General features: G+C 35.2%; 2 pseudogenes; both read right to left on the reverse strand.

The window, feature by feature from the left end:
• Positions 1-7,293: 7,293 nt before the first annotated feature.
• On the reverse strand, positions 7,294-8,155 carry LOC132191570 (protein NRT1/ PTR FAMILY 2.9-like; annotated as a pseudogene).
• A 68-nt stretch (positions 8,156-8,223) lies between these two features.
• LOC132162449 (protein NRT1/ PTR FAMILY 2.11-like) lies at positions 8,224-9,301 on the reverse strand (annotated as a pseudogene).
• Positions 9,302-12,569: the final 3,268 nt, after the last annotated feature.

Consider the following 12,569-nt stretch of genomic DNA (forward strand, 5'->3'; position numbering starts at 1 on the left):
TTTTATAATAATTATAATAATAAAATATTATATTTTATTATTTTAAAATATCAAATCATCACGCCGGGCGTGATGTTTAACATCACCCTTTTTCTTTATAATAGCATCTAATAACAAAAGACACGTGGTTGAGGAATTTTCCGACCCAAATCCAACATTTTGTAAAGTTCTTTATATTTCTAGAATGTATTTGAATGCGTATTTGATATGTGGTTGAGGAATGAAATGAATATGTGTTTATTGATAGTTCTCTATAAGATGGTTGTATATGTGGATGATTCATGAGATGGATAGAATGAAGAAATGGTAGTTTATGAACGAAATACGTATTGAATATTGAATTAAGTAATTGGAGGAACTTGAGTCTAATGAATTACAAATTTTCTTGAGACCTTTATCATCTGAATTCCTTTTATAACGGCCCACTCCAACTATTAACAACTCTAGCCCTATTCGCTTATTTATTACTCCGCTAAGCTCAAAGCCCAAGTGACATGCATTGTATCTCGCATTAATATTGCAAGTGCAATATATATATATATATATACTTAAAAGATGTATAAAAAAGTGGCAAAGCGGTCTGAACAGTAACTTTTATTTGATAAGTGGTAAATTACAATTATACCCTTCATTATTTGACTGATCCTTTCAATTGGTGACGGATAAATGATTTTATTTCGGTTTGTTTTGTCTTTTCATCCAAAATCTGCACTAGCTTCTAGAATGTAAACTCACGCTCGATTTTTGTTTTTTCTGTTGTCCTTCATATTCAGTCTTCTTCCCTTGTTTCGTCCTCTCCCTTTTCTTCTGAGCAGCCACGCCGAGACAGAGAGAGAGAGACGATCTAAGAGAAAGAGAAAGAGAGAGACTCGGGCGCAGAGAAGAGAGAGAGAGAGAGAAAACACAAGTCTGATAGAGAGAGTTGAGAGATAGAGTTTTCGAGTCTGAGGTGTTGATCAGTTGATGGCTGCTGGTGCCATCCCATAGCAGCTCTAGCCACCGATCGACGAATGAGAGGAAAACCAGTGTGTAGGAAGAAAGCTCGAGACAAGGTAAGGATTTTTCCCCTTTAATTGTTCTGATTTGAGATGTAAATTTAGGGTTTATATGGAGATTTACATTGTAGTTTAAATTAAGTTGATTTATAAAGGTTTGGAGGTTATGCTTGCTGTCGGACGATTATTGTTGGTATCGACGGGGTGTTTAAGAAAAGATTACATTTTTTTTTTTTTTTTCCCATAGTTCACGTTTTTTCTTGCTTAATATTTCAACTTTTGGCCTCTCTTTCTGAGTAATTTATTGTCTCGTTGATTTTGGTCTTTGGGTTTTTGACTCCCTTGACTAGTTTTTTTTAGAGTTTATGGTGGAATTTTTTGCAATTCCAAACTTTGTGGAGTTGTTAATTACAACTCTTTCCCCACAGTTATCCCTTGTTCGGCTCAAGCTTAGTGAGAAAGAGATTAGCCGATAGAGGAGAAGAACAATGAGACATGATTCAGCTAGAATGGTAATGTTAAAGTATAAAACATATGTGAAACTTTTTTTGTTCTCCAGAGTTCAAGTTTCTTCTTTTTGTATTTCAATTTTGTTTTGGGTTTGATTTGTTGGGTGTGCGGATAAGGTTTCTTCCTTTTGTATTTCAATTTTGTTTTAGGTTTGATTTGTTGGTATGCGGATAAGGTTCCGAACATCACAAATGTTGGTTCTGTTTTTAATTTTTAATTTTTTTCCTGTTTTCTTTGGCATGATGTGTTTTGATTTTGGTATGTAAGATTGGATCTTTTAGCAATTTGGTTGTAATTGGTCTGATTTGTTGTAAATTTATCTAAAATAAATGCTTTTGTTGATCTGGGTCTCGTGAGGACATCATTTTCAGACCTGTTCTGTTCATGTAATGTTTTTCTAATGCATGTTATGAGGGATGGAGGTTTGCAATCTAAATGAATTGGTGTATGCTTCTTTTGTTTTTATTGGCAATTCCTCTATTCACATTTGTTTTGTTGGGAATTTTGAGTTTCTCATCAGGGTCCTCATTTCTGTTGTTAATAATTGATTTCTATGTCAACACAAGGCACATCAGCCTTGTTTGTTAACCCCCTCCCCTTCCCCTGTTACTGGTCATGAGTTATGTTAAAAGAATGAGAATAATGTTTGGTATAGAAAAGTGAAAAAGTGAAATTGAAAAATAGAAAAGTTTTGCTTTGTAGTGATTTTTTTGTTTGAATAGTAGTAACAAGTGAATGATGTAATATAAAAAGTGAAAAAAGTGAGAATATTTTGATGTTGATTTTTTTGGAAAAAGGAAGTGAATAGTATTGAGGGGAGGGGAAAGTGTTTAACAAACATAGCCGTCATTTTATAGCCTTCTTCTTTGACCTGGATATGTTTGACACCCTATATGATTTAGTTTTGGTTTATGTCATGGTGATGGTACGCTATCATGGTGTTTTTGAGCCTATTAATATAACCAACGATGCACTGGGCAGGTTTAAAAGAAGAGAACATTCGTGGACATATTGCATTGCAATGGCACACACTTTATTATCTTTGTCAAGCACTCATGTCAAGTAACTCATTTCTTAATTATATTGTCATAGCACATTGACTTGTGTCTGGCTTGATAAACGCAATTTGTTTCTATTTGTAAGTGAATTTTCTTCTACAATTGAATTGTTGGATTGTTCACTTATCAGCTTCCACTTTCCTTGGTAGGCTTGATTCTTTCCCACATTGGTTTGATATCTTCGTTGTAGATGAGTCGTCCTCATGGTCCGTGTGAGCTATGATATCTTGATATAGACGAATTTTGATACAGAAAATCAAATATTTTCTATTCTTGTTGAATTTTTAATGCAAGTATTAAAACAATATCAATCATAAAAAATCGTTTGTGTTAAATATTCACTCTTACTTAGTTGGGTTTCTTTATTATTAATTTCTCTTATAATTATTCGTTAGTGGTTGAGTTCAAATTGTGTCTGTGCTATTTGGATTTTGATTTTTGGTTGTTTTCTAGCATTAGACCATCTTTAGCAACTCTCATGTATAATAATCTTTTTTTTATTCTCTTTATCATAAATAAATGTATTATTTATATGTTTTATTCTACTTTTTTTTTTCTAGGTTCACATAAAATTTTTAAGTCTCCAATCATTATTGGCCATATCATCTCCATTGGCTTTGTTACCTTTTAAGGTAAATTTACTTAAAGCCTCTTTTATAATTAGTAATCCTTGTTTTTGCTGTTTTAGTTTGAACTTGAATTTTCTACAAACCCTATGATCTCTGTTTGATTTTTTTTCTTTCTCTTTAGTGTGAAATGTTAATCAATGATCGTTTTGGTAGTCTTCAGCGACAAAGGAGAGCGACTTGCCTATGAGCCCTCAATTATTTCTCTAACATGTGATTATTGTAATGTGATTGTGAATCTTAGGATCTAGCTTTAATTGAAAGCGCAGGCTTGATTATTGTTTCGATTAAATATACGAGAACTCAAAGTAGGGGAATACGTGTAGCTGATTTTTGCTAATGACTTGGCTTATCCATTGTGCTTGTTTCTTTTGTTTCGTTAGATGTTTAATTTAGGGTTTGATTTGGTATTTGTGTAGAGTATTGGTTTGATTTGGTATTTGTGTAGAGTATTATTATCTTATTACAGAGTGTAGGGATAAATAGAAAGACCTGCTGGCCCTTTGTGGCCATTATGGAATAATTTTAGTGTTGAATGATGGTGATCTCTTAGCTTCTGGGTATTCTTATTCCCAAGACAAGCTACCTTATTGCGATTTCAAAATGATTTCCAACTTGGTGCGCTGAGTAATAATGTGCTCTCCTAGCTGCTAACATGTCCATTTTAAAATGTCGAAATTATTGGTGAGTTGTTAATAGTAAAGGGAGGAGAAGTGGAGGAAGAGGGAAGAACGGGGAGGCCGTTCTTCGTCCAAGGCAGAAGCAAGGTTGGGAGATTGGTTTTCTCTTAGGCTAGGAAAGAGACGCTCTCCTTAAGTTGAAAGCAAGCTCATCTAAGGGTAATGTTTTTTAGCATCTTTTAAGAGAAAGGAAAAGAAAAAGACACTTCTGCCTATATATATTATATCTAGCCTTGTCTTCAAAAGGACAAATAGAGCAAATAGCCCATATGCTCTCTCCCTTTTGAAGCTAATACTCTCCATTCTTAGAACTCTCTCCTACTATTCACACCTCTTCTCATATATATATATATATATATATATATATGCATGTTTGAGAGAGAATATTTAGTAGGTGAGAGTGAAGGTTTTATTTTGTATCACTCAGTTTCAACTCTCTAATCTGTTTATTATTTGAAGGGAAAAAATGGAGATAGAGGAGGAAAATATTGTTCCACCTAATGAGCCTGAGATCAGGTACATGGAGATATAGGAGTAGAATATTGTTCCACTTGATGAGCCTAAGATCAAGTATATAGGAGTTAAAGCCGTAGCCTTTATCATCTGTAAGATAGAGAATGAGAGTGCTCTAGTTTTTTGACTTACACTCTTCTTTTTCTTTTTGTTTTAATCTTAAAACATAGAGAAAAAGATTGCAAGCAATGAAGCATGTGAGAAGCTTGGTACAATTGGATTTTTAGCAAACTTCACGCTTAATTTGACCACCTTCTTCAACATGAAGGTCGTGACACTTACAACAATCATTAACATCTTCAACGGCACAACAAACATAGTGCCCTTGTTAGGTGCCTTCCCCTCCAATTCTTAATTTGGATGTTACAAGACCTTGGCCATTGCTTCCGTGTCCTCTCCTTTGGTACCCCTTGCTCATAATTAATATGAATCCATTGATTTACACTATGACAATTGTCATAACCCTTTAAATTTGGATAATTTTTCTAATTTTTAGATCGGGTTTCCCATGTGTCATTTCAATTTTAGATCAAGGATCTCAAAATTGTATGTATATCTAATGTCCCCTCAACATGTTCTTCGTTACATATCTACAACAATCAATAAATTCATGCTAATTTTTTCCTTTCCTGGGTATGATAGGACTAATGTTAATAGCGGCAATTTTTGAATTGCACCCTCCACAGTGTGACAATAGCACGTGTTAGGCCAACGGCTTGGCAATTGGCTGTCATGCTAGTCAGACTCAGTTTCCTAGTTGTTCGAGCTGGAGGTATTTGTCCATGTAACCTAACCTTTGGTCATGACCATTTCAATCTGATGATCGAATCCGACAAGAGGGGCATTAATAGTTTTTTCAATTGGTATTATTTTAGCTTCACATTTGTCGTGATTGTATCAGTGACGTTCATGACGCATGTGCAGAGTAAGAATTGGGTGATTGGGTTAACCATTCTTGCGTTTCTTGTGCTCATTTTATGTGCATTATTTATTTTGGGTTCAAGGTTTTATGTTAAGGTAAAACCCTAGGGAAGTCCCCTAGTTAGTATTGTACAAGTTGTGGTGGTTGCCACTAGGAAGCGTCGATTAAAGTTGCTTGAGAATAGACTATTTAACCTTTACAACTACTTGCCCAACTGTTCCAACAACTTCAAACTACCATGCACATGTTAGTTTAGGTAAGTGTATTCCACAATTTATGTTAATTTTTTTAAAAAAATATTTGAGTGATCTAATCTTAAGTGATCATGGCCTCATGTTCCTTGACAAGACTGCAATCCTTACTGTAGAAGACCAAATTAATTTTGAGATTGGCTTCCAACCCATGGAAACTATGTAGCATACTACAAGTTGAAGAATTGAAATGTATAGCAAGATTAATTCCTATTTTGGGCATCAAACATTGTTTTCCATCTTGTTAAAGCCCAACAACAAACCTATGTAGTTTTCCAAGATTTTTATTCCAATAGACGCCTTGGCAAAAGCGGATTTGAGGTGCCTCCAGATGTAGTCTTTTTCATGGTAATCCTTGCTATGTGATTTTCAATCTACGACTGAGTCGTGGTTTCTTTCCTTCAAAATGTTACTGGCAAAGAAGGGGACATCACACTTCTCCAAACAATTGGCATCGGAATCGTTCTCTCAATATTGACTATGGTCGTTTCTAGTTTGGTTGAAGTGTGAAGAAGCTTAGCTCATTATCTTATGATGCCAATACAAAAAGGAGGTGTCATATCATCTATGTCTGGCTTATGGCTAATCCCTAGCTTGCACTTGTTGGGCTGTGTGAGGCTTTCAACTTCATTGGCCAAATTGAACTTTATTATAAGGAGCTTCCAAAGAACATGAGGAGCTTTGTTGGGGCTTTCTTCTCTTGTAGTGTAGCCTTCTCGAATTTTCTAAGCGGGATTTTTGTTTCAGTCGTTCATAAGATCAAGCTTGAGTGATCGGACTGGATATTGGTTGCCGGAAGATCTTAACAATGGGAGATTGAAATACTTTTATTACATGATCGCTGCTCTTGGGGTCACCTCAACTTTGGATGCTTTTTGGTGTGTGCTAAGTAGTATAGATATAAAAAGAATGATGTAAACGCTAGGATTTAGGAAGGTCGATAAAGAACGGAGAAGATCAAATACTATTAAGCAGATGATTGTTGAACAAGAATGTCTTTGAGAATTTTTGAAGATGGTGATGCAAACTTGAAAATCAACTTGTTTTCTGATCTTGTAATTAGGGGTGGGTATCGGTTCGGTTCGGTAAAGCCATTATCGATCGGTTAACCAAAATTGTCGGTTAAATCGGTTAATTCACTGATTTTATTTCGATAACAAATATTTCAAAATTTTTGGTTAATTTTGGTAATCGGTTAATTGCGGTCGGTTAATCGGTTAACTATGAACTTTTTTAATTGGGCCAATGCTATTTTTAAATGGACAAAAAATTAGTTATTTTGGGAGCCCAAATTGGTGTTTTATTTTTTTGGGCTAAAATAACTTATTGAACATAAGATGCAAACAATTAGATTATAAAATGTAAAAAATTTACCAAATACTTTCAACAAAAATCACTCCTCTAAGTCCATTTGTCAAAAGCCTTGATTTGTGTCAAATTTTGCGGTTTGGTTAACCGACAACAAAAATTTTATACCGATTAGCTGAACCGATGTCGGTATAAAAAATTCATATTGATTTTTGTCTCGCATGAGTTAGTTGATGGTTAATTTCGGTTCGGTCGTAATCGATAAGCGGTCGGTAATTGGTAGGCCGTTCATTTTCCCACCCCTACTTGTAATTATAAAACAAGTTGATTTTATAGTTTGCATCACCATCTTCAAAAAAATTTCAAAAACATTTTTGTTCAACAGTCATCTGCTCATAGTATTCATCTTTTCGGTTCTTAATCGACATTCCTAAAGCCTAGTGTTTCCACCATCCCTTTTATATCTATACCTCTTAGCACACAACAAAAAGTATCCAAAGTTGAGGACCCCAAGAGCTGCGATCAAGTAATAAAAGTATTCCAATCTCCCTTTGTTAAGATCTTCCGGCAACCAATCTCCTATCCGAGCTTTCAAGTTGATCTTATGAACGACTGAAACAACAATCCCGCTTAGAAAACTCGAGAAGGTTAGGTTACAAGAGAAGAAAGTCCCAACAAAGCTCCTCATGTTCTTTGAAAACTCTTTATAATAAAGCTCAATTTGGCCAATGGAGTTGAAAGCCTCTCATAGCCCAACAAGTGCAAGTTGATGGATTGGCCATATGCCAGATATAGATGATATGATACCTCCTTAGTGTTTGCCTTAAAAGATAATGAGCTAAGCTCCTTCCCCGCATTTCAACTAAACCAGGAACGACCATAGTCAAAATTGAGTGAACAATTCCGATGCCAATTGTTTGGAGAAGTGTGATGCTGCCTTCTTTGCCAGTGAGCTTTCGAAAGAAAGGAACCATGACACGGTCGTAAATTGGAATTCACATAGCAATGGTTAGCTTGGAAGAGACTCCATAAGATGCTGCAAGCACCTCAAATCTGCCTTTGCCTAGGCGTCCATAGGAATGAGTAGCTTGGACAACTGCATAGGTTTGTTGTTAGGCTAAAGCAAGATGGAAGACAATGACTTATGCCCAAATGAGAATTAATCTTGCTATGCATTTCAATTCTTCAACTTGTTGTATGCTGCATAGTTGCCATGGGTTGCAAGCCAATCCGTCAGATTTAATTTGGTCTTCTGAAGGAAGGATTGTAGCATTGTCAATAAACCTAGCCATGATTTAGACTAGATTACTCAAATATTTAAAACTTTTTTAACATATATAAAGTGTGGAATTGTGATTTCTTACCCAAACTGATCCGTGTAGGTTAGCTTGAAGTTGTTGGAATGGTTGGGCATGTAGTTGTAAAGGTTAAATTGTTTGTTCTCATGCAGTTTTAACCGACGCTTCTTAGTGGCAGCCACCACTACTTGTGCCATACTAACTAGGGGGGCATGCCTGGGGTTTTACCTTAACATAAGACCTTGAATCTCAAAAAAATAATGCACATGGAATGAACATAAAAAACGCAGGAATGACTAACCCAACTGCCCAGTTCTTGGTCGGCGCATACGTGATGAACGTTGCTGATACAATCACGGTAAATGTGAAGCTAAAATAATACCACGAATACCCCTTTTTGCCGGATTTGGTCATCAAATTGAAATGGCCAACACTAAAGCTAGGTTACATGGACGGATACCTCCAGCTCCGATAACTAGGAGGTTGAGTGCGGCTAGCAAGAAGGCTAATTGTCAAGCCGTTGGCTCGACACGTGCTATTGTTACATTGTGGAGGGTGCAGTTTGAAAATTGCTGTTGTTAACATTAGTCCTATCATGCCCTTGAAAGAGAAAAAAAAATAGCATAAATTTATTGATTGTTGTAGAGATGTTGCGAAGAACAAAGTCAAGGAATTATGGGCAAGGGGTACCAGAAGAGAACACACAGAAGCAAAGGCTAAGGTCTTGTACTATGTTTATGAATCGGAGAGGAAGGCTCCCAACATGGGTACTATGTTTATGATGCCGTTGAAAATGTTAATGATTGTTGTAGTTGTCAAGACTTTCATGTGGAAGACGGTGGTCAAATAAAGCTTGAAGTTTGCTAAAGATCTAATTGTTCCAAGCTTCTCAAAATGCTTCATTCCTTGCAATATTTTTTCTTTTATGTTTTAAGATTAAAACGAAAAGAAAAAGATGAGTGTAAGTCCAAAACCTAGAGCTCTCTCATTCTTTATCTTACCGATGATTACGGCTACGGCTTTAACTCCTGTGTACTTGGTCTTAGGCTTAGCAGGTGGAATAATATTCTCCTCCTCTATCTCCATGTACCTGATCTCAGGCTCATCGAGTGGAACAATATTCCCCTCCTCTATCTCCATGTACCTGATTTCAAGCTCATCACAAGTGGAACAATATTCTCCTCCTCTATCTCTATTTTTTTTTTCCCTTCAAATAATAAACAGATTAGAGAGTTGAAACTGAGTGACCCAAAACAAATCCTTCACTCTCACCTGACCTACTAGTTACTCTCTCTCAAACATATATATATATATATATATATATATATATAACCATGAACGATAGCATAATTACATATATGATGAGAAGAGGTGTGAGTAGTAGGGGGAGAGAGTTCTGAGAATGGGGAGTGAACATTAGGTTCAAAAGGGGGAGAGCATATGCCTATTTGCTCTGGTTCTCTCTTTTCGAAAACAAGGCTATATATATATATATATATATATAAGCAGTAATGTCTTTTTTTTCTTTCTTCTTTCTTCTTTTTTCTCTCAAAAGATGCAAAAAAACATTATCCTTTAATGAGCTTGCTTTCAACTTAAGGAGGAGTGCGTCTCTCTCGTAGCCCAAGAGAAAACCAGTCTCCCAACGGCCATAAGTACTCAACTTGTTTGGTTTCCTTAACCAAATCAGCTACCTCATTTGGTTTCTCTTTTTAATATTATATATATTTTTTTAAATCACATTTGCACATTACCTAAAAGCCCTCCTTATTTCCTTTAATTACAAAACTGTCTCCATTTTTCTTTTTCCCATCTACACAGACTACACTATCATTTCATATTATTACTATTTAGCACTGTTACCATTATAAGTAACTCCCTTAGCCCTAATAAAATTCTTTGATTTTTAATTTACCCGTCATAAAAATTAGAGCTTAACAATAAAATCAAAGCTAGCCTCTAAACTAAATTTCATAAACAATAATTCATTTCCATAATATCTCTGTCTCCAAAAATTTCTTCAAAATTATTACTTTGTCCAAAAAAATATATAATATGGTCTTAATCTAAAAAAAATTATAATCTGATCTTAATCCAAAATTTAAAATCTCTTTATTTGAATATTAAAATTTGGGGCATTGTTAGTACTTCAAGGAGAACGCCTTTTCTATTTCAGCAAAACAACTAAAAGCCATATGCACCTCTACCTCAAACAAAAGCCAAGAAGTATTTGGCTTTTAACAAATTACGACTTGTCACACAAGCAGCAAAGAACCTTCTACAATGCTATTTCAGAACCGAAGGTTTCCCGCAGTTGCAGTCTCACTCACATGGTCGTCACTCGTCTCGACCTCGTCAAATGCAACATGCAGGTCGGATTCCTTAAGATCCATCACTTTCTCCTCGCATTTCTTCGATTTGATGATGTTTCCCTACATTTCTTATCGGATTAGATCTAGAGATATGCGTATGTGTGGATTCTACGACACAAACTCAAACACACATAAAGATACTCACAAAAAACCAGTTGTTCTCTCCCAGCCACCCGTCTTTCTTGTTGAAGTCTCGGCATCATAACTGCTAAGGTGTGTTTGAGATCTTTCTATGACTGTATATGAAAGATCTTTGACAACGGCATTAATCTCTTCGACTTTTGTATTAATTTTCTAGGTAATCTTGGATATCATGTTTCTGTATTTTTTGCTTTCCAGAAATTAATCTCAACTTAACTTAATAGTTGCAAATAGTATAGTTCACTGTTGGTTTATGTTTGATATGCTACATTTTAGTGCCGACCAACATGTGAGCCCGAGCGAACTTTGTTGGCCTTTTGTGAACGTGATTTCAATCCCAGTAGTTGTTCTTGATCTAGATGAAACAGAAACTGAATGAAATGGTATTAATTTCTCTGTTTTTTAAAATCTCTTGTTTGGTTTCTGGGAAAGCTATACAGGAAAGAAAATAATTGATGTTGGGTACTGTTCTTGCACAGAGAGTGACAAAAAGAAGACAGAAATGAAAACTTTCTGTGAGTGATGAAAAGAAAATCTGAGCAAATTAATCACCATAACAGAACTCTAGTGTTTCTTGCTCAAGTTTAGCTCTTCCTTGCATGATAGGCTTAGAGAATAGTTATCTTGCTGGGTAAGAAGCTTTTGTTGGTTCAAACTGTTCCAGTTTTGTTAATTTTAGCAAATTGGGATTTCTTTTATTTAAATTGGGTCTGATTTGCTTTCAGCTTTGTTTGGAGATTTGCTTCGAACCTAGTACTTCTCCTTGTAGAAGCATAAACTCCCAGTTAACTTAACAAAACCTACAATTTGAATATACCAATTATATCATGCATTTGTTTCTTTTAATTTTTTTAGGATGAATTTGTTTCTTTGGTTTCTCATTCTCAAGTCCAGAAGTTGATCAATTAGTTCCTGAGTGGTTCTCTTCAATTGTAGCTTTTGCAAGAAATGTTTGAGCGGACAAATGTGGGAAAAAGTGCCCCAATGCATACAACTAATAAATTTCTTTGGCTCATGAATGTCTTATTGTTTTGTATGTACTAGTTTGGTGAGCCTTGTCATCATTTCTTGCTCTTGGACTTAATGATATGTTGTAGCTTGGCATTAAAGTTTGACTTTTCTAGTAGATTACCTGAAAAAATGTTTCTATCTCTCTTTTGGTTCGAGAATTTGTCAATGGCCACACACTTCTGAGAGAAATGGGATTTTCGTCGAGCAGTGTTGCCGAAGCCGTAGTTATATGTATGACGACACAGGCAAGGCACTAACTCATTTCCTTAACAGTCCATCATGAGAATTCTAGAAATGTATTGCTGTTTGTACTAGTGAATATTAAGTGGTGATTTCTTACTAACAATAGTGTTTTTGTTTTAGAACTCTGGCTTTAAAACATCATGGTGTTTTCTACGACATCAAAAGAATAGTGTAATTCAGTGCATTTTTGTGTTCCTTCCTAGTATTAGGATATATCTAAATTTGTATCTGCGTTATCATGCAATAGAATTCCTTTATATATGTCGAGAATAAATTGAACATGTTTTGTCTGACATCAGGATTTTCCTCTTTCTTTTCATGGACAAAGATTATATATAGTCTGAGTCACCTAAATCACACAAAAAAGTTAAAATTGATATCCCCACAAGACATTGTACTTCAATGTTCCAAAAAAAAGGCTTAAGGAACAAATATCAAAGTCCAAAAAAGAGTTTATAACTTTATATCATACAATGGTATATTGGTATAATTGTATAAATATTTATTTATTTATGTATTTTTATTGCCATATCTCTCTCTCTCTCTCTCTCTCTCTCTCACACACACACACACACACACACACATATATATATATATAGGATAAAGTCTACGTAATCCCTTCAAACTATCATTCCATTGAC

This window comes from Corylus avellana, chromosome ca9, assembly GCF_901000735.1.
Source record: "Corylus avellana chromosome ca9, CavTom2PMs-1.0".
Taxonomy (NCBI): domain Eukaryota; kingdom Viridiplantae; phylum Streptophyta; class Magnoliopsida; order Fagales; family Betulaceae; genus Corylus; species Corylus avellana.